Source organism: Platichthys flesus, chromosome 22 (genome assembly GCF_949316205.1).
Source record: "Platichthys flesus chromosome 22, fPlaFle2.1, whole genome shotgun sequence".
In the NCBI taxonomy this organism is placed as follows: Eukaryota; Metazoa; Chordata; class Actinopteri; order Pleuronectiformes; family Pleuronectidae; genus Platichthys; species Platichthys flesus.
The window spans coordinates 14,385,542-14,408,847 of record NC_084966.1 but is presented as its reverse complement, the minus strand read 5'-3'; the positions used below and the strand labels follow the sequence as shown (position 1 = coordinate 14,408,847).

The window sequence follows — 23,306 nt, the reverse complement described above, 5'->3', positions numbered from 1 at the left end:
AAGGATGGTGATGAATTTTTCTTTGTCTCCTCAACGGGGAAGAAAATCAACAACCCAACCGCTGACCTGGACCGCCTGCATGAAAAGCACGACCTCCCCCATGTGAACAGCCAGACTGTGCGAAGAACATTTGAGACGGAAGCTAACCGCTTGGATGAGCCAAAGAAGGCATTGGTGGCTGGCTACCTGGCCCATTCTGTCAACACAACTGCAAAATACTATCGATTGAAAAATCCGGGGGCAGTTGTGGAGGGCGCTGATCTATTGGCCAAGATGGTTGAGGCGTCAAGGTGAGCACATTTTATATTTGTCAAGACAATGCCAACATAGTCAAGCACACTATTATCTATATTGAACGCACTTGTTTTTCTTCTAATCTCACTATTTTTCATTTTTATGTAGTGCCAGGCCTTCCAGAGAAGGCAACAGTCATGAGCCGTTTGGAGAAGGGCCTATTCATCTGTCTGATGAGTCTTCCAACCATGGTGACCATTGTGCTGACCTTTCATTGAAACAGCCAGTGATACATTTGCACAAGCTTCCAGGGGAAAATGAAAAGGTCAGGTTCCATGAGGCACTAAATCAACTCCTGAAAAAACACCCTGTTACACTGAGTGGGAAACAGCCACAAGTGAAAGAGCGCAGGAATGTCTCTCAAGTCTGGGAGCAGAAGCTTTACACACACTGGCGGAAGATTCAATTTGAAAAGCGTGTAAACCATACCCGTGGTGAGTACTTATTATTTAATTTTTTTGTATGTATTATTATTTATTTATATTTAACATTACTTTCAAGTAAGACTGATTGCACAAATCAAAGATTTCAATTATTGTATTCATGACTAACAAAACTTGTTATTTATTTTGACAGAACAATTCAGTCGGCGTATGCCAGCAAAAGACCGAGTCGACGCATGGGTACGAAAGCAGGGATGGAAGGGGATGACTGCCAACATAGGCAGTGTAGTTATCGACAACTGGGCACCTTCTGGATCTGTTGACCGTATCATGGACAGCAAACAGATCCAGACAATGGTGAAAACACAGCAGTGGAAAGGACTTTACATTCAGGATTTCAACGAAAGGGGCAGAGGGATCGTTACGACACGCACATTTAAGGCTGGTGAGGTTGTCTGCGACTACCATGGAACTGTTGTTAGCAGAAAGAAGGGTGAGGAAATTCACAAAATCACCAATAAAAAGGAGACTGGCTATATCTTCTTTTTCTGGAACAGCAAAGGACAGGCAATGTGCATTGATGCCCACTCAGAGACTTGTCATTGCCACCCTGGGATGCAGACGTTTGGCAGGCTGATCAATCACTCCAAAAGAAAATCCAACATAAGGCCCATGCATTTTGCTGTTGACATGGATGGAGAAGAAAAGGATATCATCCTTTTCCTCGCAAACAGGACTTTACTGGTGGATGAGGAAGTTATGTTTGACTATGGAGTCAACAAGAACTCTTTTAACAGAGAGGGTGCATGTTGTGAATTGCTCGACGACTAGCAAATATTGTCTCTGTACTTTTAAAACACAATTACGGTAAAGTGTTTTGATGCTAATACAAATAATTTGCTGTACTCTTCATCTTCTCATAATATTTCAACTCATTTTAAGCATTCAGTATGGGGGGCCTGGCTGGCAGGGGGGCATTGTTGCAGACACCTGAGTGTTCATGTCACTGTCCTGCTTATTTATTTAATTTTCAAGAATAAAAACAGTGTTCCAACTGTATATACGTCTTTACGTCTTTATTTCAAGAAAAAAAACGTTTTCCATTATTGTACAATACAAAACAGTGTAAATAATGTCGACATTTATAATTAATTTTGTACATTTGCATACACACTGTTCGCCATGTCCTGAAGAGGGATTTTCTTTTAAATCAAAAAATAACATTAATTTCGGTAAGATAACTTTCTGGGAGGATGTGAGTGACCAGACTCGTGACCTCAGATGCTTTTTCTATTTTTTCTATTAGAGTTCACTGAAGACGACCCTGAGAAGTGGTTGGAAGCTCAGCAAACAAGTTGAGCTCTTGGTTGAACTGATCCTGAGTCACGCTCCTCTGAAATAATTATGAGATATCTTAGCAAAACTTGATATTTACATGCTTATATTTACGTTTGATACTCTAATTCTGTCTTAAATTAACTTTTACATAAAGAAAACCTTGCACATTGTACAGTTTAATTCAGATCAAACAAATAACCTCAGACAGGGTGCTTTGATGACTCAGGCCAAATCATAGCCAGACCAGATCATAGGAAACTAACATACATCTAAGGAGAAACTTTTCAAGGGGATGGCTGGAGGAAAGTGCAGAGTTGGGAGTCAGCTTGCTAACAAGGGAGCAAGGGGTGGAAATAACCGAACGAAAGACCAAAACAAAACAGAACGAAAACAGCACGGACTGCGGAGAACGGGTGTGAGTGAAGAAGAGAGAGAGAACGGAGCATGAAGTTTAAAAAAAAGATCACATCAGTAGAATCTATATCAGCTGATCAGACATCCCTGAACCCTCTCTTCTTCCTCATCCTTCCATTCGCATGCACGTAGAACCCCTTGCCACTGTCACTGTAGTATTTATTTGTTTAGAGCATCGGACCGATTCCCTCACATCTGTGGATCCTCACCTCCTCTGGGATATTATTTGGAAAGTTTCTTCATTTCCTGTAAGTGATCTCCAGTGCGCTCTGTGAGCCTGATGGCACAGTCACGTTCACTGCAGTGATTTGATGATACACGCAGTGTTTGAAGATATTATTAAAACCTATGAATGACTCGGCTCCCTAACTCCACGATTAAATGGAATCGAAACGTAATTTGCTGCAAGTTATGTTAAAATTAAAAGGTTCGAGTGGAACAGACATGTCGCTCGAGCAAAACTAAGCTGTTGGTTTTATTGTAAATGATGAAGTGGATCAATAATCTGACTTCAGTTCACCACCTCACGTCTGTGTCGCCACTTTCCCCTCTCCAAAACGTTCGTACGCATGGGTCAGAGTTTGCGTGGAAATACGGCATTTTCCTGTCTGTTCTCTTGTTGTCCGTCCTTCACTTCACTTCTTTCATCTCCTCCTCTTGCTCTGTCCGTGATTGTTTTTACGTCTGTCTGCTCCTTCTCGTTTGTTGCCATGCTGTCCGTCTTTCGAGGTTAAACAAAAAAATCGAAATTTTCCCCAAACAGCAAGATCTGTCCGAGGGGGTTGTTTAAATAATAAACTCTTCTTTTCGAACAAACGAAAAACTGACAATACATTGACGTAGAAACTTATTTTACTTGTGGAATAGACACTTAAGTTTGGCTTCTTTCACTGCTCTTGCCATCTCACTGTGACGACCTCAATGGGAGTGTTCAGCGTGGTAAGTCTGTAAGCGAATGATTTCACCCACAATACCTATTTATACATGTAAATAAATCAGGGGAAATGTGCAGAAAGAAAAAATTAAAGTGCAATTTTATCATAATATTGTGTGACAAACCTGGAGTTGTGCTGCTGTGGTGTTGTGCTTGTGTGTGTTTCAGGTTCCTGTAGGCGGAGTCAGACCTTAGTAATCAGCAGTGATATGGCACACCTGTTGCTGACCAGTATTTAAGAGGGCTGCACACTGGGCTCTCCCCTTCACCAGATCTACCACCACATCCCAGCTTTTTCTTCTACTCTATCTACTTCTACCTATTCTTCTTATGTGTAAATCCAACCGGACGTTAGCGTTGTCATTGTCTTGTCTAGTGTGTTTGTGTCCCCCTGCGGCAGTGACGCACTGTGCGGGGGTGTCTGAGCCTGTTTGGAAGTGTACCTCGCGACAATGGCGGAGGCAAGCACGGAGCGGGTGAGTGGAAACGTGGTGACCCACGGAGGTGATAGCGGGAGAGGCACGGAGTTAAAGGCAGAGCAAGAGCTGCAGAAACAATGAGAGGAATGAGAGGGAGCTAACCGTAATGGTAGAGATGGAAGGCGAGGATGAAGCAATGGCGATGGAGCTGATGAGGTGCGTGAGGGAGCTGTGTGGAGGGCTGCTGGCGTGTAGACACATGGACGGGGGAAAAAATATGTAATGACCATGAGTCACCCGAGAGGCTCATGGATGGGTTTAAAATTGGAGAAACGATGGTGCATGCTAGAGAGCTAGTTAATGATAGGCTGCTGGTATCATTTATGAATCTGCCATTTTATATCAAGGACAGTATATTAGATAAACTCCAGGGCTGCGGAGTCTCGGCAGTATCTCTGATAAAGAGGAGGATGTGGCCTGGAACTAATGTGGCAGATGGGACGAGATATTTAAAAGTTAAATCATTAGCCACATCCAGTCATTGGCTCTCCATTACTTATGTCTCCTTCGCACAACTCTCTATTCTCATCACTCAGTCTATCTTCCATCTTGTCCATCACCTGTCTGCTACTCTCCTCATCTACCTCTTCTTTCTTATATAACTCTATATAAAATTATTCAACTCTTTCCACTATCCCTACAAGGTCCGTTAATTTTTCCCTTCTCATTCCCTCCACTGGCTCAAAATAAATTTTCTCCTGCCTTGTCTTCTCTAGCCCTAAGAAATACCCTGTACATTCTTCACCCTCTATTGCATACCTCGCCTTACTTATAATTATTGCACCTTTTCACATTCCCTGCTCTATCTCCTTTAGTTCATCTTTCATCCTTATGCATCCCTCTGTCACAATTACCCCTTCCCCAGCTTTCTTCTCCTCTTCGTCTAACTCCTGTTTTAACTTTTCTCTCATTCTTTCCCCTGTTCTTACTGTGTTTCTTGCTCATGCCCCTTATCCCCTCTTTCAACCTTCCCCACTACCTCCCTATATCTTCCTTATACATTCTGTCATTCATCTTGTGACAACCCTGGAGTTGTCTGCTGTGTGTGTTGTGTTTCAGGCTCCTGTAGGCGGAGTCGGTCTCTGGTGATCAGTGGGGATGTGGCACACCTGGGGGCCCACTACTTAAGGGGCCTGCAGACTGGGCTCTGGTCTCTCATTCACCGGGTCTACCTCAACATGGGCATGTGGAGGTTTTCTTTGTATTTTGTTCTTTGTAGTATTATTCCTGTAGAATAAATGCATAAATACTGTAACTGCAGAGCTTTGTGCCATTCAGTGTTTCTTGTTGCACACATGAGCCAAGGTGTAACGAGTGGGGGGTTGTCCGAAATCCAGATCCAGGTTTGTTTCTCACCCTTTTCTGTCCTGAGAAAGTAATAGGCCTCTAGTAGGATACGTTTCCCCTGGAATAGTGTACTGGTAGCCCAGGGTGTGTGATAACTTTAGAGTGTGAATGTAGTGCTTTGACCTTACATTGGTGGGACTAATTGCATTATTTATCAGGCACTAATTAGATGGATTTACCTTTTGGCGTTACCTTTCCTGGTAGGAATAAGCAACAGTATCTCTCTCGGGGGGTCTGTTGGTTTGTTATTTTTGTTTGTTATTTTTGTGCATAAACATGATTTGACTTTGTGTCTTGGGTACACGTCCATGTCCGTCTGGTGAGTAACAGCATAGCTGGTGCTTTACCTGGTCATTGGTTTTGTGTTTAAAACACCTGTCATGAAATGCATGAAGACTAGGGTCTAGAGAAGGTAGTTAGCATTGGTTAGACAGATAGTCAGGGGAAAGGTATTCCAAAGGTATTCCAAGGTGTAACTGCTCTTTAAAATGCAGTTACACTCAGAGAAATGCTTGTACTTGAAATTGTGTTTAATTTAAATAAGATGCAGTCCAGATGAGGAACTGAAGGCTCTGTGTCGTTACTGCTGCTGCATTCATGTTGTATTCTACAGATATACTTAGTTACTTTGGTATCAGTCTTGGGACCCGTAACATATATCTCCAACCAATAGTTTGACATAAAAAAAATAAAAATTAGCCAAAAATCGTAAAAACGGAAGGGGTACTGGCTCCTTGGTGTTGTCAGAACATACTAGCACATTGAGGCGTATGGTTAGTGTGTGTGGCCAAGCAACTTCGACAAAGAAAGAAATAATGTTATAATAAGTTTTCGTGGAAAATAGTTTTGAAAAAATATTTTTTTGGGGGGGGGGGTGGGGGGCAGGAGTGAAGCTTCCCTAGAGCACCAAATGTGCTAGGGCCGGCCCTGCCTCCCATCCACTCCTTCTCGATCTCCCTCATACACTCCTCATCCCAGTGGGTTTCCCTCGCCTGAAGGATTGGAGCTGGTGTTGTGCAATAGTGCGTAAAAAGTGTTACCATACAATGGTGTGCCTTGAGGCACTCAATAAAATATTAAACATTAATATTGAAAATAATTTATATCAAATCATAACTTTAATTGGTTAAAGTTCTCGCGGGGCACAACCCTTCATAGAAGGGAAAAGATAGCCAATTCATTGATTAAGATCAGTCTCATTTAGATCTAGTTCAATTAGAAATCTCAATATTTTACCATTAAAGATTATATAATGAACAATGAAGGTTATGGCATTCTTAACTGTGACGGTTGGCAAAATTCACTTATGCAATATTAATGACAGTTCATTTGTGAAAGAAGAACATTTATTATGAACATAATAAAGTATAAAAACACAAATTACTTAACAATCAAACTGAATAACAACGAGGTGTGTGTGTGCGTGTGAATGTAAATTAGCATTCTTTAAAGAATGGTGCCTAAAATAAGAGCCCCCCCCCTTCTTCTTAGGTTGCTTTACGGCCGTTGCTTTACGGCTGAGGGGGAAGGTTTAACTAGGTGAGAAGCTATGCGTGTCTGTGTGGATGTTAATCAGATAATGATAGTCAGGGACAAAGCCTGTGGCGAGCCTAACTATTAACCTTCATTTAATTTATGCCTACAAGGTCACAGCATATATCAAACTTGTAAACACACCGAATTGAGTAAACAGTCTTGCTTAGCATGTATAATTATTAAGCCCAGATTATGTTACCAGTCCGAGGGAACGAGGAAAAGAAAGTTGCTGTTCAGGTTGCAGTTCTGTGACGTCTCCTGGCTTTGTGGTCGTAGAGTTCTGAATCCGTGATTCTGTCGAGCGGTGTGCTCAGATGCTGGTTGAAGTTTTCCTGCAGGACATCGAGTCGCTACGAGGAGTTTTGTAGAGCTTGAAGGGCGAGGAGATTTCCTTGAGAAGGGTGAGCTGGGAGCTGCACCCCTGACCTCCGGTTGTGGGTTGGATAGAGAAGGAAGCTGGATCAGAGCTTGAGCAGCCTTCCGCCCTCTGAGAGATGGAAGAAGAGAGGCTGTAGCAGCCTTCCACCCTCGGGAGAATTGGAGAAAGAGAGGCTGGACAGCCTACTGGCTTTCAAAGGATTGTAGAAAGAGAAAGATTTTGGGGAGACCTCTCCTTATATTGGCCCCGGTGACCTCACAGGTCTTGGACCAGAGTGACCAAGAGGAGTTGACCCTTGTGGTTCTTGACACCTTTGTGTGACATTGCCCCGACCCCAGGACATGCAGCATCCTGTTACATCCTCTGGGAGACTGAGTTCCTTGTCTTTCTAAGATCAATGGAACCTGTGGCATCTTGGGGGATTGAGTCCACTCCAGCACATGCGGCATGTTTGTTACAAGTTTGACTGAAAGGAGGCCTGTGGTTTGCACAAAAACCATGTCCCAACACTGGTTTCATCCTCTGAAGAAGACGTTGTCGAAGGAACCATGCCTTTCAAAATGTGTATACCCTTTACAGGCTGTCCAGGTGTGGGGTAGCGGTAATGCTGCTCTGTTACCGCATTTGAATGGGTAAGGTAGCCCGCCACCAATGTTTTTGCAGAATCGCTCATATCCTTGGTGCTCGTCTCAAAGACTCTGCGTACCACCTTGCTGCTCACTGCCGGGACATTGAACTTTTTTTGCAACCGTGCAATGTCATTGGTGGTCCGGTGAACCCCCTTCCCTGTGCTGGAAAGGAAGAATAAATCTTTTGGATCCTCAACGTCCTCAATGTCCTCACCCCTCTTGCGTTTCCTGCCGGCTCTCTGGAAGACTGGCCGTGACCGTCTGTAGTAGATATCAAACCACTGTTGGACAAAAGAAAGGACATTGATGGGAGAAAAAGACATTAATTATGTTACTTTCAGCTGTAACAGAAATTATCTCTAACAGGTTCAGTCAGGAATTGTGGTGAACTTACTTGCTCCTGCTCCTGTGAAAGCGCAAACGAGGCCAGTTGTGTTGCTGCAGTCTTGTGCTCCTTTACCGCAATCACCCAACGTGGATGACCCTTGTCCGGTGAAAGTTCTTTGAACCTTGATAACCACTCACTCACAGTCATGTTTTCCACCACACTCGGCCGTTGCATGTGTCCTAGAACCAAAACAGCCTCAAGGTAGTACAACACAATCTGGTTATCGCTCGAATCCAATGTGGCAGGATCCTCTTCAGACAGTGCATCCAAACATGCCAAGAATCTATCCTTGGCCTCCACCAATACAGCATGACAGTCTTGAGTTGACAACTGATTTTCGTTCAGCATCCACTCATGCCTATGAGAAAAAAAAGTGTGATATGAGACATATGAATTGAAATATAGAAGTGAAACTCAGTTAATTGCACCAGTATCAAATGTGATAATAAATCACATTTCAGCAGGCAGAGAAAAGATTACCAGGTATTGACCATTTATATGGGTACAATGAAACAAACCTTTGGTTGAGGATCTCCTTCCTTGCTTGCTTGCCCAGTATCGGCATCATCTGGCTGAGGAGCTGAGTGAAACATTTGGCCTCTTCATGGAGCTGCTTATCCGTATTTATCAGGTTGGTTGTGTCCGTGTGGAATTTCAGGAATCTTTTCAAGCTCTTGAGGTAATTTATCTGTGTTCTCTTCTTCAGAGTAGCAGAGGTTTTAGTGAGGGACGTTTTGACTTTTCTCTCTCATAAACAAACTGCAAGGAAACGTTCTCTTTGTTAGCAAAATATAGATACCGAGAGATGTTTTCAACCTGAAAATAAAAGACATCATGTTCAGTGACCTTCTAGCAATGACTGATTTGCTTCATATAAATGCGTATAAAGGTTTCTCAGAAAAAGTGTTAAACATTTATTGGTCCTTACCTCCTGTTTGTAATTTCGAATCTTTTTGTCTTTTTTCATTTGCATGGCAAAATCTTTGAGAAGTGGGTGGCTCAGAGGATGTCTGTCGTTAAGGCCTCTCTCATTCATTTCTTGCGTGCTTTTTTGAGCAAACGTTCTTGTTCGAGGGCCAACAGGGGCCTTGTCAGCCATGTCACCCCCTTCATTGTTAGAAGTCGTTCTAGTGGATGGTCCAGCTTCAGCATCTGTATTGGATAGTGTCTGAGCAGCTAAAGGCTCAGCATTGGGGTGAGAGTCGGGTAGGCCACGTATAACCATGTGGCGATTTTTCAGCTCCTCAACCAGTCTGTCAAAAAGAAAACAAGATATTTGAAAATATCAGTATATAAAAATTCTTATCAAAAAAAAAAGGAGCAAGATAACGTTCTGTAGCCACTTACCTTTGGATTGGAATCTTCATTTGACATGATTTCAGTGAGGTCTGAATAATTGAAAATTCTGCCTTCCTTAAGGATCTCGCTTGCTTCTTTCTTGGCATTTTCAACAATGGCTTGTATATCTTCCCTCGAGCCATCTTTCATGCATACCCTCGTCAAATGGACAGACAGGATATCTTGTGGTTTGGAACAAGCAGGACATAGCAAATAGTGCCTGTTTGGAGCTTTCATGTAAAAGAAAAGAAAAGGCATGATTAACTTTTTTTAGTTTAACTCTACAGGCTATAAATAATTCCAAACATGTATTTATAAAACAGGAAAACATTAAAAATTCCTTACCGTGGAGCCATTTGTCAAACTGAGATAGGTCAGTGAAGATGAAGCAATAACAATTGGTTTTGTTTGTATCCAGCAGTTGAGGGGAGGTTCTCCAGAGTGAATTAGATAGATAGATAGATAGATAGATAGATTATTTTATTCATCCCCGAAGGGAAATTAAGTAGTCATAGCAGCCGGTACATTTGAATAAAATAAAATAAAATAAAATAAAATCAAAATATTGAGGTAGAAACAATAAAAACAGAAACACCTGGAAAGCCCAATACTTATACACAGATGAGACAGGGAATGTTGATGGGTGGAGCTACAACAAAATACTGGGTGCAATCAAAGGTGGCCTGCTAATCATATCAAATAAAAGTGATAATTCTTAAGAGAACCCTCAAACAAAGGGTGCCTGGTATTCCCTTAAAATAAACACCTTTTTTTTGAGAATCTTCTGAATACAAACAAACAATTGTCAAAGATCATGGTCTCTCAGGTAGAAAGACCTTCTCTTGCATATGTCCATTCTTTCCAGGCTCTTTTTCTGTAAAGTTTCATCAAACACTGTGAGCCACACAGACCCCACCCTGAGTGCTCACCAAGGGTCATTCACCTACAGTCATTGCCACGACAGAAGTGTGAAGTGAGTTACACATCCTTTGTTATTGTTAATGACCCAGCCTTTCACAAAAAGCACAGCACAACACGCCCGCCGGTCCAACAACATTCCTCCAGCCAAGAAATATGAATGGAACTGAGGAATTATATCTATCAAGCTACCCCAAAGAGAAACACTTATTTATAATCTTTTAAAAATGAATTCCTCTGTTTGATGAAACTTTACAGAAAAACAATTTTGAGCCTGGAAAGAATGGACATATGCAAGAGAAGGTTTGATATGAATAGCAGGCCACCTTTGTTTGAGGGTTCAAGGGTGGATCGCATACACTAACCAACCAGCACCCAGTATTTTGTTGTAGCTCCACCCATCAACATTCCCTGTCTCATCTGTGTATAAGTATTGGGCTTTCCAGCTGTAATTCACTCTGGAGAACCTTTCCTCAACTGCTGGACTGGAGAATCATCCCTCAACTGCTGGATACAAACAAAACCAATTGTTACTGCTTCATCTTCACTGACCTATCTCAGTTTGACAAATGGCTCCAGGGTAAGAAATATTTAAAGTTTTCCTTAATAGCATGTATTCCAGTGGTGGGAGGTAGATTACTTAAGTAGATTTTTCACATATTTGTACTTTACTTGAGTTTTTTATTTTCCTGACGACTTTTAACTTTTATTATTATTACATGTCATTTTTCAACTTGTACTCGTTACATTTTAACACAAATTTCTGTACTCTTATCTATTCTCAAAACTGGACGTGTCCAGTGATTTTTTTTTTTCCTAGCACTGTGCAGGTTGTTAACCAAAGAGGAAAACTATCCTATTTGTTGTGCCTAGAACTTGTTTCCTTTTGCTGACTTATCACAAGGGGTATTGTGTATCACTCCTGCTACTGATTAGAAAACGAAAAGGTCCATGTTTAGTGATATTTACAGAATTGTTTAGCGGTTATACTGTGGTCTATTAGTGGTCTTAGGCAGACACAAGAGACACTTGTTTATTACTATGTTCGTTCTTTGTTGTCCCTAGAAGTTCGAATGCACTAGTCCATTACTATTTGAACCTCAGCATCTGGGGTTCAAAATTTGTAAAATTATAGAGTATATGTATATTTTTGTTATAATTTTTCAGTCAGTTGAAATAAATCCTGAGGAGAACGATTTTGGGTTGTTTTGTGTCTGTATAGACTATAAAAAGCACTTTGCATTTTAAATTTTGGTACTTGTACTTTTACTTTTGATACTTAAGTACATTTCAACAACAGATACTTTTAATACTTAAGTAAATTTAATATGAGGTACTTTAAGACTTTTACTTTTACCAGAGTCACTTCCAGGTACGATATCTGTACTTTCACTCAAGTATGGCATTCAAGTACTTTATACACCACTGATGTATTACCATGTGTAACCATTGTACAACTTTTGTTGTAATGACATATGGATTAATGTATTTATTTTCTTTTTCCAGGAAATCAAGCAGACACTGGCTCCTCTGTCCAGTTTGTATGAAGACCCAAGAATCCCTAAGCTGTCACCTGCGCAGATCATGCATGAAGGAATCAGAAGAATCAGACAGAGGAGAGGTGGTTGAAAAGGCCAAGAGTGATGTGTTGGACCTCCTGAAGACTAGACGGGCTTTTAGCTATAAAGTTCTTAGCCGCATTGTCTCATCTTCAAATCCACTTGAAAGACTGATTGTGGAGCTGAAAAGTCATCACATGTTTGTGACCGGAGAGCCTACACCTTTGCCCCAAGGGAATCCAAGGTTTGTCGCAGAAACTGGTGAGCCATCCGGAGAGGCAGGGTCATCTGACGTGGAATCTGCCAGCAGCGGTGAACTGTTTCAATGTAACCGGGAAACAGCTTACAAGGCCAGAACCTCATTGAAGAAAGCGAACGAAATGGGGATTCTGGAAAAGCATTCTATAGATCATCCACTGCTTCAGGGCTTTGCCGAACACCTACGGGTCAATATGGAAAATACGAAGTACAAACAGGAGGTTGAGACTGTTTCTCGGTACCTTTATTATGCCGACCCTGTCGAACCATCCTTGAAGTTTGTCAGGGACAGAGAGAAGCTCTTAAGCTACACAAGAAAACAGTCGGAGGCAAACTACAGGGCACAGACTTCAGTCAAGTACCTAAAGTGCTTGAAAAGGTTGGTACTTTTGTTTTATTATGATGTCAACAGTTTACACTATACACATAAATACTTGTTAATGCATGTACATAACTCAACTTAAATCCATTTCCTTCCTCCTTACAGATTCTTGGATTACAACACTGCATTGACCAATCTGAGAAAGGATGACAAGGCGCTCTACAATGACTGCGTTGATTTCGTGGATTACATTGGCTCTGTACAGAGTATGCTCTCTAAGCAAGTGAGCAAAGAGATTGTATCCAAGAGGCATGCCATCTTAATGGATAAAGATGTTCTTAGTCCTCGTGACTGCTGGGCCATTTTTGAGAAAGCTGAGGAAGGATTTTTGAACATCATGAATCAACTTGGTGACAGCTCTACCACCCCCCCGGAGGCTTCTCAGTGCATATTTGTGCTGTACTATCTGGAGGCAATCGTCATACTGAAGCACTGCCAAAGGCCATGTGTGGTGGAGAACATGAAGGTGAGTGTTACTGTCCTCTATTGATAGATTTCCCTTGACAGTTTAGCCATTACATTTACTAATCAATGGCATATCCTCATTTTCTACAGGTCGCCGAATGGCTTGGGCGGAAACAAGAAGCGGAACATACAATCATATATGCAGCACATTTTGCGGTTGGAATTGCCCTGTCGAAGCAGGAGGAGGAGTGGTTTGAAAAGTACTACACAAGAGTGCGACCACAACACCTTGCTGCAAAAGGGAAACGCAAGCGGGATGAACGGAATGACAAGGATGGTGATGAATTTTTCTTTGTCTCCTCAACGGGGAAGAAAATCAACAACCCAACCGCTGACCTGGACCGCCTGCATGAAAAGCACGACCTCCCCCATGTGAACAGCCAGACTGTGCGAAGAACATTTGAGACGGAAGCTAACCGCTTGGATGAGCCAAAGAAGGCATTGGTGGCTGGCTACCTGGCCCAATCTGTCAACACAACTGCAAAATACTATCGATTGAAAAATCCGGGGGCAGTTGTGGAGGGCGCTGATCTATTGGCCAAGATGGTTGAGGCGTCAAGGTGAGCACATTTTATATTTGTCAAGACAATGCCAACATAGTCAAGCACACTAGTATCTATATTGAACGCACTTGTTTTTCTTCTAATCTCACTATTTTTCATTTTTATGTAGTGCCAGGCCTTCCAGAGAAGGCAACAGTCATGAGCCGTTTGGAGAAGGGCCTATTCATCTGTCTGATGAGTCTTCCAACCATGGTGACCATTGTGCTGACCTTTCATTGAAACAGCCAGTGATACATTTGCACAAGCTTCCAGGGGAAAATGAAAAGGTCAGGTTCCATGAGGCACTAAATCAACTCCTGAAAAAACACCCTGTTACACTGAGTGGGAAACAGCCACAAGTGAAAGAGCGCAGGAATGTCTCTCAAGTCTGGGAGCAGAAGCTTTACACACACTGGCGGAAGATTCAATTTGAAAAGCGTGTAAACCATACCCGTGGTGAGTACTTATTATTTAATTTTTTTGTATGTATTATTATTTATTTATATTTAACATTACTTTCAAGTAAGACTGATTGCACAAATCAAAGATTTCAATTATTGTATTCATGACTAACAAAACTTGTTATTTATTTTGACAGAACAATTCAGTCGGCGTATGCCAGCAAAAGACAGAGTCGACGCATGGGTACGAAAGCAGGGATGGAAGGGGATGACTGCCAACATAGGCAGTGTAGTTATCGACAACTGGGCACCTTCTGGATCTGTTGACCGTATCATGGACAGCAAACAGATCCAGACAATGGTGAAAACACAGCAGTGGAAAGGACTTTACATTCAGGATTTCAACGAAAGGGGCAGAGGGATCGTTACGACACGCACATTTAAGGCTGGTGAGGTTGTCTGCGACTACCATGGAACTGTTGTTAGCAGAAAGAAGGGTGAGGAAATTCACAAAATCACCAATAAAAAGGAGACTGGCTATATCTTCTTTTTCTGGAACAGCAAAGGACAGGCAATGTGCATTGATGCCCACTCAGAGACTTGTCATTGCCACCCTGGGATGCAGACGGTTGGCAGGCTGATCAATCACTCCAAAAGAAAATCCAACATAAGGCCCATGCATTTTGCTGTTGACATGGATGGAGAAGAAAAGGATATCATCCTTTTCCTCGCAAACAGGACTTTACTGGTGGATGAGGAAGTTATGTTTGACTATGGAGTCAACAAGAACTCTTTTAACAGAGAAGGTGCAAGTTGTGAATTGCTCGACGACTAGCAAATATTGTCTCTGTACTTTTAAAACACAATTCCAGTAAAGTGTTTTGATGCTAATACAAATAATTTGGCGTACTCTTCATCTTCTCATAATATTTCAACTCATTGTAAGCATTCAGTATGGGGGCCTGGCTGGCAGGGGGGCATTGTTGCAGACACCTGAGTGTTCATGTCACTGTCCTGCTTATTTATTTAATTTTCAAGAATAAAAACAGTGTTCCAACTGTATATACGTCTTTACGTCTTCATTTTAAGAAAAAAAACGTTTTCCATTATTGTACAATACAAAACAGTGTAAATAATGTCGACATTTATAAATAATTTTGTACATTTGCATACACACTGTTAGCCATGTCCTGAAGAGGGATTTTCTTTTAAATCAAAAAATAACATTAATTTCAGATAACTTTCTGGGAGGATGTGAGTGACCCAGACTCGTGACCTCAGATGCTTTTTTCTATTTTTTCTATTAGAGTTCACTGAAGCTTGAGAAGTGGTTGAAAGCTCAGCAAACAAGTTGAGCTCTTGGTTGAACTGATCCAGAGTCACGCTCCTCTGAAATAATTATGAGATATCTTAGCAAAACTTGATATTTACATGCTTATATTTACGTTTGATACTCTAATTCTGTCTTAAATTAACATTTACATAAAGAAAACCTTGCACATTGTACAGTTTAATTCAGATCAAACAAATAACCTCAGACAGGGTGCTTTGATGACTCAGGCCAAATCATAGCCAGACCAGATCATAGGAAACTAACATACATCTAAGGAGAAACTTTTCAAGGGGATGGCTGGAGGAAAGTGCAGAGTTGGGAGTCAGCTTGCTTACAAGGGAGCAAGGGGTGGAAATAACCGAACGAAAGACAAAAAAAGAACGAAAACAGCACGGACTGCGGAGAACGGGTGTGAGTGAAGAACAGAGAGAGAACGGAGCCTGAAGTTTAAAAAAAAAGATCACAGGTCACAGATCAGTAGACTCGACGATCAGCTGATCAGACATCCCTGAACCCTCTCTTCTTCCTCATCCTTCCATTTGCATGCACGCAGAACCCCTTGCCACTGTCACGGTAGTATTTATTTATTTAGAGCATCGGACCGATTCCATCACATCTGTGGATCCTCACCTCCTCTGGGATATTATTTGGAAAGTTTCTTCATTTCCTGTAAGTGATCTCCAGTGCGCTCCGTGAGCCTGATGGCACAGTCACGTTCACTGCAGTGATTTGATGATACACGCAGTGTTTGAAGATATTATTAAAACCTATGAATGACTCGGCTCCGTAACTCCACAATTAAATGGAATCTAAACGTAATTTGCTGCAAGTTATGTTAAAATTAAAAGGTTCGAGTGGAACAGACATGTCGCTCGAGCAAAACTAAGCTGTTGGTTTTATTGTAAATAATGAAGTGGATTAATAATCTGACTTCAGTTCACCACCTCACGTCTGTGTCGCCACTTTCCCCTCTCCAAAACGTTCGTACGCATGGGTCAGAGTTTGCGTGGAAATACGCAACGTTTGCGTGAGAAGTGGCGTACGCAGGTTTCAGCCCCCGCAACGGTTCTAAATGAGACCTCCTGTTCTCTCCCCTCGTTGCTCCTCTCCGCATATTTTTCCTCTGTGCCTCGTTTGACCAGCGGTGGAAGTGTTTGGTCCGTGTGCCCTCTCACTGGCATTTTCCTGTCTGTTCTCTTGTTGTCCGTCCTTCACTTCACTTCTTTCATCTCCTCCTCTTGCTCTGTCCGTGATTGTTTTTACGTCTGTCTGCTCCTTCTCGTTTGTCGCCATGCTGTCCGTCTTTCGAGGTTAAACAAAAAAATCGAAATTTCCCCCAAACAGCAAGATCTGTCCGAGGGGGTTGTTTAAAATAATAAACTCTTCTTTTCGAACAAACGAAAAACTGACAATACAATGACGTAGAAACTTATTTTACTTGTGGAATAGACACTTAAGTTTGGCTTCTTTCACTGCTCTTGCCATCTCACTGTGACGACCTCAATGGGCGTGTTCAGCGTGGTAAATCTGTAAGCGAATGATTCCACCCACAATACCTATTTATACATGTAAATGAATCAGGGGAAATGTGCAGAAAATAAAAATTAAGGTGCAATTTTATCATAATATTGTGTGACAAACCTGGAGTTGTGCTGCTGTGGTGTTGTGCTTGTGTGTGTTTCAGGTTCCTGTAGGCGGAGTCAGACCTTAGTAATCAGCAGTGATATGGCACACCTGTGCTGACCAGTATAACCGAAGAAATACCCTGTACATTCTTCACCCTCTATTGCATACCTCGCCTTACTTATAATTATTGCACCTTTTCACATTCCCTGCTCTATCTCCTTTAGTTCATCTTTCATCCTTATGCATCCCTCTGTCACAATTACCCCTTCCCCAGCTTTCTTCTCCTCTTCGTCTAACTCCTGTTTTAACTTTTCTCTCATTCTTTCCCCTGTTCTTACTGTGTTTCTTGCTCATGCCCCTTATCCCCTCTTTCAACCTTCCCCACCACCTCCCTATATCTTCCTTATACATTCTGTCATTCATCTTGTGACAACCCTGGAGTTGTCTGCTGTGTGTGTTGTGTTTCAGGCTCCTGTAGGCGGAGTCGGACTCTGGTGATCAGTGGGGATGTGGCACACCTGGGGGCCCACTACTTAAGGGGCCTGCAGACTGGGCTCTGGTCTCTCATTCACCGGGTCTACCTCAACATGGGCATGTGGAGGTTTTCTTTGTATTTTGTTCTTTGTAGTATTATTCCTGTAGAATAAATGCATAAATACTGTAACTGCAGAGCTTTGTGCCATTCAGTGTTTCTTGTTGCACACATGAGCCAAGGTGTAACGAGTGGGGGCTCGTCCGAAATCCAGATCCAGGTTTGTTTCTCACCCTTTTCTGTCCTGAGAAAGTAATAGGCCTCTAGTAGGATACGTTTCCCCTGGAATAGTGTACTGGTAGCCCAGGGTGTGTGATAACTTTAGAGTGTGAATGTAGTACTTTGACCTTACATTGGTGGGACTAATTGCATTATTTATCAGGCACTAATTAGATGGATTTACCTTTTGGCGTTACCTTTCCTGGTAGGAATAAGCAACAGTATCTCTCTCGGGGGGTCTGTTGGTTTGTTATTTTTGTTTGTTATTTTTGTGCATAAACATGATTTGACTTTGTGTCTTGGGTACACGTCCATGTCTGTCTGGTGAGTAACAGCATAGCTGGTGCTTTACCTGGTCATTGGTTTTGTGTTTAAAACACCTGTCATGAAATGCATGAAGACTAGGGTCTAGAGAAGGTAGTTAGCATTGGTTAGACAGATAGTCAGGGGAGAGGTATTCCAAAGGTGATGAAATATACATTTAAAAATTTAAAAAAAATTCAGGCTCACCTTGAACTCTCCTTCTCCAACATTTATCTCTGTTTTATCTTCCTCCCTCATCAAATCAAATATCAAATCAAAGTTTATTGTCACATGCACCAATGACAGTGTCATCGGAGCAGTGCAATTCTTGTGACATGGCAGGCAACATCTACGCAGTAGACGACTTTACAAAATAGAAAAATAACATACTTTATAACATACAGCATATTAACATATAACAGTCAAATGAAGCAGAAGTTTACATGGTGAAAAAGTGGGTAATAGGCTGATTTGGAGTGTTCTCAGATTCTGCCTCGCTGTGCTTTTTTCGGAATGTTTTTTTTGTCTTTCGTTAAGTTATTTTCTCCCTTTGCTCCGTTGTTACCAAGCTGACTCCCAGCTCTGCAATATCCTCTGCTCCTTTTTTTTTTCTCCTCCTCCCTCACGCTTCTCGCCAGGCCTCAGCACACTGGCCGCACCAGCTGACAAGGGACATTCTGGACCAAGGGAGGAGAGGACGAGAGGAAACGACGCGGAGGTGGAAGGAGGACGGAGGAGAGGTGGAGCCAGGGGCAACGATGGAAAGGAAAGGATCGACAGAAGGAAGGAGAGACGGAACGAAGAAGACAGGTCTGGAGACGAGAAGGCCAGAAATGACGAAAGAAGCAAGGAGAAGCGGGGCGGAGGAGAAGGATCTGGAGGCAAATGGAGAAGGATCGGTGAAGGCCGGCCTGGAGGAGAAGGAGACGACAGAAGCAAGGGGAGTCGGAGCGGAGGATGCAGGCCTGGACGCTAAGGAGGGGAGAAGGCGCAGAGAAGAGGAGGAGGGAGAGATGAAGGAGGTGCTGAGTGGAGCAACGCACACAACGAGCGGGGAGGAGACCACCACATCACAGAAGGTAGGATCAGAAACTGACATGGACTTAACGGAAATAACACAACTAAGGAAAAGGCAGAATACCCAGCGGCACATGAGGATTAATAAAAAAACTAAGAATAAGGAAAAACCAAAAGGAAAATTACGATACTAATAATGTTAACAATAATCTCATTAAATGCTAGGGGGCTAAAGAACAAAAACAAAAGACATCAGATATATGGAAAGAATAATTATGACATAATATGTTTACAGGAAACACACTGGGATGAGAGATGTATAAAAGAGGTGGAGTATGAATGGAGGGGAGATGTGTATGCAAATAATGGAGATGGGAATGCAAGGGGGGTAGCGATATTAAGAGTGGAGTGATAGAAAATATGAGAAGGTGTGATGATGAGGGAGATGGGAGGGTGATAGGGATCAAATTTGAATATATGAATGAGGAAATGAAGCTGGTAAATGTGTATGCTCCGAATGAGGAGAAAGAAAGAAAGGTGATGTTTGAAAAGATGGTAAAAATGTGTGATGACAAGTGTATGATTGTTGGGGACTTTAATGTGTGGTGTGGGAAACTGGATGTGTCAAAGAACATGCATTTTAAAAATGATACAACAAGAGAGGTATTAGAAAAACTAAAAAGTATGACAGGACTGACTGATGTATGGAGAGAAAGAAATCCAGAGGGGAGAGAGTTCTCAAGAATACAACTGGTGAAAGGGGAATTAAAACAGAGCAGGATAGATTTAGTATTGAGCACGAAGGGCTTAGCAGAAGGGATAAAGAGTATAGAATATATAACCACAACTTATAGCGATCACAAGGTGTTAAAATATACAATAGGAGGGGAAACATAGAGAAGAGGAGGGGGGGTGTGGTGTATGAATGGTCAGTTGCTCAAAGATGAAAAATATAAAAAAGAGGTGAGAGATTACATACAGTGGGAGATGGATGAGAGCATGTATGAGGAAGACACAGGGAGGTGGTGTGAAAGGTTGAAAGAGGGGATAAGGGAAATAAGCAAAAAACACAGTAAAAATAGGGGAAAGAAAGAGAGGGAGAGAGAAAAAAGGTTAAAAGAGGAGTTAGAGGAAGAGGAGAAGAAAGCGGGGGAATTATGACAGAGGGATACATAAGGAAGAAAGATGAACTAAAGGAGATAGAACAGAGAAAGTGTGAAGGTGCAATAAGAAGAAGTAAGGCAAGATATGCAGTAGAGGGTGAAAATGTACAAGGTATTTCTTAGGGCTAGAGAATACAAGGCAGGAGAAAAATTATTTTGAGCAAGTGGAGGGAAAGGGAGGCGAAAAAATAACAGATTTTGTAGGGATAGTGGAAAGAGTTGAAGAATTTTATAGGGAGTTATATAAGAAAGAAGAGGTAGATGAGGAGAGTAGCAGACAGGTGGTAGACAAGATGGAGGCTAAACTGAGTGATGAGGATAGGGAGGTGTGCGAGGGAGAGATAAGTAAGGGAGAGATAGAGAAAGCAATAAATGGGTTAGGCAGGAATAAAAGTCCAGGGATAGATGGAATAATAGGCGAATTTTATATAGAGTTTAGAGAAGAATTAGTACCAGTATTGGATAGATTATATAGATGGATAGAAGAGAAGGGAGAAATGCCGCATAGTATGATAACAGGGTTAGTTAGCATCATTTATAAAAAAGGAAGTAGGGACAAATTAGAAAATTACAGGCCACTCACAGTGTTAAATGGGGACTATAAGGTTTTAGCAAAGGTGTTAGCAAATAGATTGAAGGGAGTAATAGGGACGGTGGTGGGAAGCACACAAGCATATAGTATACCAGGGAGAGACATAGCAGACACAATAAGTAGCATTAGGGATACAATAATACACATGAAGAGAAACAGTGGAGGGGTTATAGCGAGTTTAGATCTTAATAAAGCATTCGATAGAGTAGATCACGGATATTTGTATAAAGTGTTAGGAAAGATGGGATTTGGAGAGAAATTGATAGGATGGGTGAGGAGAATGTATGAAAGAGCAGGAAGTAAGATTAAGGTCAATGGGATAGTCACGGGTGAATTTAGAATAGAAAGATCAGTGAGGCAGGGATGTCCGCTATCGGCTTTGCTGTACTCCTTGTCGGCAGAGCCGTTAGCGGAACTCATTTTGAAAAATAGGAGGATTAGGGGGATAGAAATACCGGGTGGACAGGTGAGCACTCTATATCAATATGCGGATGACACAACGGTGACAGTTAGGGATAGGGAAAGTGTAGTTGAAGTATTAGGGAGTGTAGAATTATATGGTAGGGCATCTGGAGCCAAAATATACATAGATAAGTCAGAAATAATGTACATAGGTGGGAGTAGAGAAAAGATGGGAGAGATAGGATTGAAGTAATGATAAATAGCTTGAAAAAAACGTTAGGGTTTTGGAAACTAAGGAAGTTGAAACTAAAAGGTAAGGTAGTAGTGGTGAATGCGCTGATTATGAGTAAAATGAAATATGTGATGAACGTGATGGATGTGCCTGTGAGAGTGTTGAAAGAGGGGTTATAAGTAACTTTTTGTGGGATGGGGGGGGAGTAAGGATAGCGAGGGAAGTTTTAGAAAATGATTATGAAGACGGGGGGTTGAAGTTAGTGAATCTAGAGGGGAAAAAGAAGGCACTAAGGGTAAAAATGATGGTAAGATACTTAAGGGATGATGGAGACCATGTGTGGAAGGCCTTTTTGAAAGAAGCAATGAATAAATGTGGAGGATGTGGGGAGAGTGGAATGTACATGAAATTTAAAAAAGGCATGATGAATGGGGTGACTGAAATCCACAAAGAGATGTTGGGAGCATGGGGTGAGTTTTTAAAAAGTGTGAAGTATGAATGCGAGGATGTGAGACAGGTTTGGGAGCAACCAGTGTTTTTAAATCCAAAACTCACGGTGGGAGGAGAAATGATTTATAACAGGGTGATGTGGAGGGCTGGGATAAGAAGGATAAGGGATTTAGTGTATGAGTATATACCAGGATTTATGGGAGCACAGGCAGTGGTGGATGAAGTAAGAGAAAATGGGGATGAAATTTGGCTAGGCACAGCAAAAGGTGAATTAGAAAAAATTAAGAAAGCAATGCCCAAAGAGTGGATAGGAATGATAGAGAGAGAAAACATGGTGAAGGGGGGAAACAAGATAGAGATGTATGTTGGGGAAGGGGAGTGCAAGGTGAGTCTGAAAAATGTGAAAACCAGAGTTATGTATGAATGTATGAGAGGAAATGAGATACGGAGACCGGCTGCAGAGAAGGTGTGGAGCAAAGTAATGAATGAGTTGGATGCGAGAAAGATATGGGAAAATCTGGGGGTGAAATGGAATAGTATTGAATGCAAACATTTTGATTTTATGCTGAGGCACAACCGGATCTATAACAACCTAATAATCAGCAAATTTGACAGCAAGGTGGGAAAGGAATGTGATGTATGTGAGGAGGGAGTGGAAACATGTATGCACGAGTTTGTTGAATGTGGGGAATTAACGGGATACTTTGGAAAAATGAAGGAACTAATAAACAAGTGCTGGAAAGGGGATTTGGGGGTAATGATGGAATGGAAGAAATTGTGGCTGTTTGGTGTGAATGAAAGAAAGGATGGATGCAATATTAATCTAATGAACTATGTGCTGAGCCATGCCAGATATGCCGTAAAACTAAGAAGGGACATGGCCCATTATGAAAAAAGAGGATGTGAGGTATGGACGATCTTCAAACATCTGATAGAAAGAGATGTGAGATTGATATGGAGTTATATTGGGGAAGAGGAGTTTAGGAAAGGATTCGTGGAAGACAGCACTTTTATTGAAGTAATAAATGGAAATGTGAATGAGGTGAGAATGAATTTTGGTTAAAAGTTTTTTTTTCTTTTCTTTATTCAATGAGTTAATTTTGGTTTTATTTATTTATTGATTTGTGTGTTTCCTGTGAAATACGGTATATGCATGTAAAAATGTACAAACCTGGTAAAGCATGAAGGAATGTAAAAAAGTAATGTACATACAAAAAATGTAAATACAATATATTTTTGATAATAAAAAAAAAAAAAAAAAAAATGCGCCCGATCTCGTCTGATCTCAGAAGCTAAGCAGGGTCGGGCCTGGTTAGTACTTGAATGGGAGACTGCCTGTGAATACCAGGTGCTGTAAGCTTTTTTCAACTTTTACCTGACGTATTTACATGTATAAATAAGGTTCAGAGGGTGGACTCATTCGCTTACGGCCACACCAACCTGAATACGCCCG

The 23,306-nt window shown here is 41.7% G+C and overlaps 1 protein-coding gene and 1 non-coding gene across 2 annotated transcripts in view; both read left to right on the top strand.

The window, feature by feature from the left end:
* LOC133933439 (zinc finger protein 260-like) overlaps window positions 1-23,306 on the top strand; it is a 627,571-nt gene that overhangs the window by 420,283 nt on the left and 183,982 nt on the right. The gene's annotated exons all lie outside the window — the stretch shown is intronic.
* Window positions 23,276-23,306, top strand: part of LOC133934985 (5S ribosomal RNA) — a 119-nt gene continuing 88 nt past the window's right edge. The window contains exon 1 of the ribosomal RNA XR_009913146.1: window positions 23,276-23,306. This exon is cut by the window's right edge and continues 88 nt beyond it. This is a non-coding gene — a ribosomal RNA (5S ribosomal RNA).